Source organism: Adiantum capillus-veneris, chromosome 5 (assembly GCF_014529385.1).
Source record: "Adiantum capillus-veneris isolate H3 chromosome 5, ASM1452938v2, whole genome shotgun sequence".
NCBI classification, from domain to species: domain Eukaryota; kingdom Viridiplantae; phylum Streptophyta; class Polypodiopsida; order Polypodiales; family Pteridaceae; genus Adiantum; species Adiantum capillus-veneris.
The window spans coordinates 27,002,278-27,008,740 of NC_140935.1; positions in this window are offsets into that span (position 1 = coordinate 27,002,278).

Below are 6,463 nucleotides of genomic sequence, written 5' to 3' on the forward strand. Positions count from 1 at the left end.
GATTCTTGTTGCCAGCAAAAAGTCTCTTTTGGTTGCGTGCGACAAGGCACGTTTAGTGTGCTTTTGTAACTTTATCAGCCTATTTAGCTACCTTATGAACATGCAGGATTTCAGCAGCCAGTGTTACCTCGACAACAGCAACCTGTTTCAGTTTTGCAACCCTTTCAATTTACACAAAGTTTAGCAGGCCATGGTAATGTCCAATCTTCACAAATGTTACAGCAGCGACTTCTAGTTAAAGCAAAACTGCAGCAGCATCAACAGGTGCAATATCAGTTGCCAATGGCAGAACTTCCACAAGTTCAACAGGAGCAAGCGTCTGCTCTTGCATGTCTGATGTCGCAATCACAATTACATCTCTCTCAGTCACATCAAACTCAAAGTCAAGGACCTATATTGCTTCCGGCTTCTCAGCCAGAGGCAACTTTACTTTCCAAAATACAAGCTGCACAGCAGCTGCAACAGTTGCAACACCAGCAAGAGCGAGTGCAATGGCTTGCACAAGCCAATGGTATCATGCAGCAGCCTAATGTAAGGGGAATCCGTGAAGGATCTGCAAGTAAGTAGGCTTTTATCATGTTTGTTGCTTTAGTGGATCTTGTTCTGTTTTTTGTGTTCAGTTGTTGATGTTCTGCTGCAGCCACTTCTTGTCTTCACTGTGTTTGTGTTTTCTGTGTGATGTGGCACGTGCATGTGTGTGTGCGCTTGCCTCTGGCCCTGCCTGCTCTTTTTGTGATCGTGTTTTTGATGGACCTGGCTGATAGCAGTGGTATCTCCCTTTAATATCGTGATTCGTAGTACATCATACATCTGCAAATGTAGTGGAGCTCTGCCTTTGGCTTCCACTCACACAGCTTGCTAATCCAATCCTCTGCCTCTATACTCTTCCATCTACCTGCCTCTTTCCCAACTGATGGGTGTGGTACCGATCTGTGATGGCTGGGTTCCATGTAACTGGTTTAGATGAAGCAGCCGTTTGTGGCGAGCTGAAAAAGTGACTCGTGTAATGTGCCATTGTTGTGCTGTGAGGAAAAGGGGGTCTCATCCAGGGATTTGGTTTGTTAGATGATTTCTCTAGGGAATGGCTAAGGATATTACTCCCAATGCCTAAGGAATGTGACTATTCGAGTAAAAAATGTGACTATTAGAGAGAGAAATGAAATGATATATTAATGTCTTCAAGAGGCTAAAATGACCTATGAGACCAAACCGTTACCAACTGTGTGAATCTGATACCATGTCTGGGTACAATTTTTTTTAAAAATGAAACTAGAAGTGCTACTAGTTGGCAGTGTGGGGGGTATGTGTGATCATTGAATCCATCCTCTGCACTCTGGATGTCGAGATAGCATGGCTTGAATCGTTTGCTATAATCTCCATCGATGAAGCTCCTCTCCTCAGTCGTGGGCGGCTCGATCTCCCTAACTCCAATGCTCGGTCAATGAGAGTACCTGCGGGTGCGAGTCTGGGCTGATCTTTGCAGTGGTGGCTGCTCCTCTATTTGTTGAGTGCTTGGTGTGAAGAAATCAGTAATCTGACTTTGGGATTGTCTCTCTCCAAGTCTCCTTAGTAAACTGTCTTTGCGTCTGTGTAACTCGAGCAAATAATTCAAGACATCTTTGGTCGTGATAGCTTACGATTGTCGAGAAAGGTCCAAAGCCTTTTGTGAATAGATAGTGGAAGCGACCCTGCATCTTGTAATACACTGTGCATTGACATATATAATGCATCTCCGTTTTGGGGTGCGTGCGGCATAGATGGCATTGTCAAAGTGGCTGCGGAAGATGCAATGAAGACAAGAACTGGCTCGTGATCCGGTGGACACCTCGACTCTGATCTAGAACATTTGCAATGCCACAAACATGAACAAGGCACACCTGTGGAGAAGAGAGATCATTGAGGTAGTAAGAGACAGGACATTTGAGAGAGAGAGAGAGAGAGAGAGAGAGAGAGAGAGAGAGAGAGAGAGAGAGAGATGAAATGTTATATTAACGTCTTCAAAAGGCCATAGTGACCTATGAGACCAGAAAGTTACAAGGTGGTGAATCTGATACAAAGTCAGAGTAACAAACTAACAACAGTACAAAACAAAGATATATACTATGGGATCCTAGTCTGGTCGATGTGAACTAAACAAAAAAGGGGCGGCTTGTTGGGATAGCTGAATCACAGGAGATCTAGCATTGGTCGTTGGCGGATCTCATCAATCTCCTCCATGGTTAGTAGTCTGACCGGGCGTCGTGCATGCCTGGCCAGAGTGCTCGAATCTTCTGACGTAGCCTCCGTCGATGTTGTGTGGTCCTCTGCAGTCGTGGGCGTGTGGATTTCCCCAGTTTAGTGGCCTGGCTATAGAGAGAGAGAGAGAGAGAGAGAGAGAGAGAGAGAGAGAGAGAGAGAGAGAGAGAGAGGGAGGGAGGGAGATCTGGGAAAGGCTCTCCATGCTAATAACAGGCAGCTCATACAAGTAACCAAGGGTGGTTCGACATAGAACTGACATGCCAATTGGATAGACCTGAGGTACACACAACTGCGACTGCTACTAACACTGCCAATTGCTCCTACACATGAGACCACTGACATGATGATAACATGGACTACAACCCCAACATTGATCTATCTCCCGGCATCAAGGAAGAACTGGATAGAGAGAGACAGACCTCTACTCTGCCAGGCCGGTACACAAGGATGGTGTTATGCCTCTTATTGAGATCCCCACGGGATGGGCTGCCTTGAGGGAAAAACAGGAAGGGGAAGACCTATTGCCCATCACTCCTAGCAAAGGACCACCTCCTCAAGAAGCCTGCTATCATCTGAAAACCACCCTGCCGTGGCTGCCCACCAAAATCAGTGGCGCTGCTAGGCAAAAACACTAGGGCCGATGGTGAAAATGCTAGGGCTGTTAGTTGATGAGCTCCACCTGCTACCCCCTGGGGTACCCATGAGACGGCGCCCCCACAATGGGGCTGAATACATGCCATGAGAAGACTTTGTCATGAGGCTATGGCAACCACTAACCTTACTTGTTGGTTTCTTTTGTTACTATATACATGTGGTAGTGATGTGTGTGAACACACTAGTGACCGCTGGGGCATTTTTTCCCTCTTTAGGAGGTTTTTTCCCCGTGCATTGTATATACGCTCATCACTCTAGGGCTATCTATCTTTCCATTGCACACTAAGTAACACACTCTCTATTATGTGCCTTGACCTTCCTTCGTGTTCCAAGCTGTGTGCGTTTCTCTACAACCCTAATTCCAACAATTGGTATCAGAGCAGGTTGCGTCCTCCTGGGCTTAGTCGCCAACAGATCTAGCACACGCCTGCTCACTTTCTCCAATTTCTAAGCTTTGGCGAGCGCTCGCAGGTCGACAAAAATTTTGGGTGAGCTCGTAGAGCTCAATTTGCTCAGATTTTTGATTCGGGCTCATTCCGGCCTCAGTTTCCACTACAGGCAGTACTGCACAGGCTATTTCGTCATTTTGTGTAGAATTTCTGTCAGTGCCGTTTTCTACATAACAAGTGCCTTACAGTCTTCTACGGTTTGTGCTATATAGCACGTGTTGTTTCCGCTTCATTTTTCCTCTTTTCGGGCAGTTTTCACATCAGGTGCAGCATTTACCATGGCTAACAACAACACAGGTGCGTTCAAAATGTTTGCTGCATAGGACAAATTGGATGGGGACAATTACCCTATGTGGGCTTACATGATGCAACATGTTCTTGTGTCAAAGGGCGTCTAAAATGTTGTGCAGGGCATTGATGTACGTCCTGGTTCTGAGGATGCAGGCGATGTTGAGGATGTGGCAGGGCTTGCTGCAAGGATTTCTGCTATTAGAGTTGTTTTGCCTACGGCAAAACAATCTCGTTGGATGTAAAGGATGCGCGAGCTCATGCATTGATTGCGTTGTCTGTGAAGCGCACCATTTTTCTCACATTCGTTCAACAATATCTGCAAAACAAGCTTGGGATATTTTGGCTAGTCTTTATGCAAGTCGCAATGAGGCTAAAATTGCTTTGCTGTGTAAAGAGCTGGAGGTGAAGATTATGCATGAGGAAGATGATATGGACACTTTCCTTGCTGGTGTCAAGGATATTAATGAGCAACTTATTTCTGCAGATGAAGTCGTTTCAGACAGTTCCCTTGTGCAGACTGTTCTTGATGCCTTACCAGATTCTTACCAGACTTTTGCTAGTACTTGGAGACTGATGACCCAAGGAAATCCTGAAGTTGTCAAGTTTGATGCATTATGCACATTGCTGTTGCAAGAGTTACTTTCCAGAAAAAACAGGACTAGGGAGCGTGCAGTTGAACAGAATTTTATTGCTTCTCAAAGAAAGGGTGGTAACAGCAATGTAGCCACTTCTTAGGGTTCTGCTGCGAGTGGCAAAACTTCTATTCCTAATGTTTCTGCTGGCAGCAATTCGTATGGAAATTCTGGTGGTAAGGGAAAAAAGAGATGCATTGCCATTATTGTAAAGCTAATGATCACTCGATCAAGCAGTGTCCTAAGTTGAAGGCCAAAGAGGCTAAGAAGAAAGAGGGTGGGTCCACTGGAAATGCTGGTTTCACTACAAATGTAGCCATTGTTGAGTCTTCTATGAAAGGAGACTGTGATGCTGATGTTGATGCAGAATGGGCTTTTAGTGCAGAGTGCACTTACAATCCTACTGTCCATGATGCATGCATGTTAGTTGTTGCAGATTCACATGTGTGGTATTTCGATAGTGGTGCTACAAAGCACATTATCTCACATTGTGAATTGTTCACCTCTCTCGAGTCTGTTCCTCATGGGAATTCAGTCACTTGTGTCAACAATGCCTCTTATCTGGTTCAGGGAGTTGGAAAGATTGTGCTTACTGCTGCAAATGGCAGTTCTTTCACACTTGTTGATGCACTTTATGTACCTGGGATTAAGAAGAATCTTTTGTCTGTATCTGTACTTGCTAGACTTGGACTTGTAGTCAAATTTGTGGATGACAGATGTACAATTCATGATCTCAGTTTTAGTGATGAAATTGTTGCATCTGAGCTTTTGTGCCGTGGGTTGTATAATTAGCTCACTTTGTATGACAAGTGTGGACAAAATTTGGCAAATGTAGTTGCAGATTCAAGGGCTATTTCAGATGCAAAACTTTGACATACACGTTTTGGTCATTTGAATTTTGCCAGTTTGCTGCATTTGCAGAAATCTGATATGGTTGCTTCTTTGCCGCCTCTTGAAGCACCTGTCAAACATGTTTGTGAAGGCTATATTTTGGGTAAACTGCAGTGTTCTAATTTTCCAAAGGATGGTTCAGTTAGGGCCACATGCAAGTTGCAGCTTGTGCATAGTGATGTTTGTGGGACCATGCAAACTCCGTCCTTGGGCAATTACTTGTACTTCGTGACTTTCATTGATGATTACTCCAAGCATGCATGGGTATTTCCGCTTAAAGCGAAGTCCGAAGTTTTTATGTGCTTCAAACAACATCTGGCTATGGATGAAAATGTATCAAAATGTACTATGGGTACCCTCCGTTCCGATCGAGGGAGGGAGTATATGTCTCATGAATTTAATGCATTTCTGCCTAGTCGTGGGATAAAACACCAATGTACAGTGCCTTATATACCTCAGGAAAAACAAGTCACTTACGGAAATGGCATGATGTATGGTCAAAGGTCAAGCTTTGCCGCATTCTTTTTGGTTTGAGGCAATCATGTGTGCCACTTATGTACTTAACAGGTGTTCTATTACTCCATATGAAGCATGGCATGATAGAAAGCCTTCTATTGAGCACATGCGTGTTTTTGGCTGTTTGGCATATGCTTTGGTGCCACAAACACATCGCAGAAAATTGGATGATAAGGCTGCCAAATGTATTTTTTTTGGTTATAGTGTTGAAAGCAAAGGTTACAGGTTGTATCATCCGCAAACAAAGCGTATTTTGGTTTCAAGGGATGTAGTATGTGTGGAAGATTCTGTTCAGCCCTTGTTGTCATGTACTAGAGACAGTAATGTAAGCTTAGAGGACATTTATGACACTTTGTTGCCTCTTTTCAGTGATGGAAATACGAATGTAAATTCCAATGAGGCAAATCTACAGCCTATGGGGGTTTCAGAAAATGTTATAGATCAGCCTATTACTGATGCAGATGTACATGATGTACTTGATGAGAAAAGGGTTGAAAATGAGCAGGCTAGAGGTTTGCCAAAATGGCTGGTGCATACATTGCGTGATAGTAAATTGGACGCACCTTTGTCTAGTCGTACTCGTTCAGGATCTCACCATGCATCAGATTGTTATGCTTTGGCTGTTTCTAGCTTACATGATGTTGAGGAACCTCTGTCTTTTGATGAAGCACAAAATTCAGAAAATTGGATGGCTGCCATGCAATCAGAATATGATACACTTATAGAAAATGACCCATGGACTTTATGTGATTTGCCTCCTGGAAAAAAGACCATTGGTACGAAGTGGGTTCA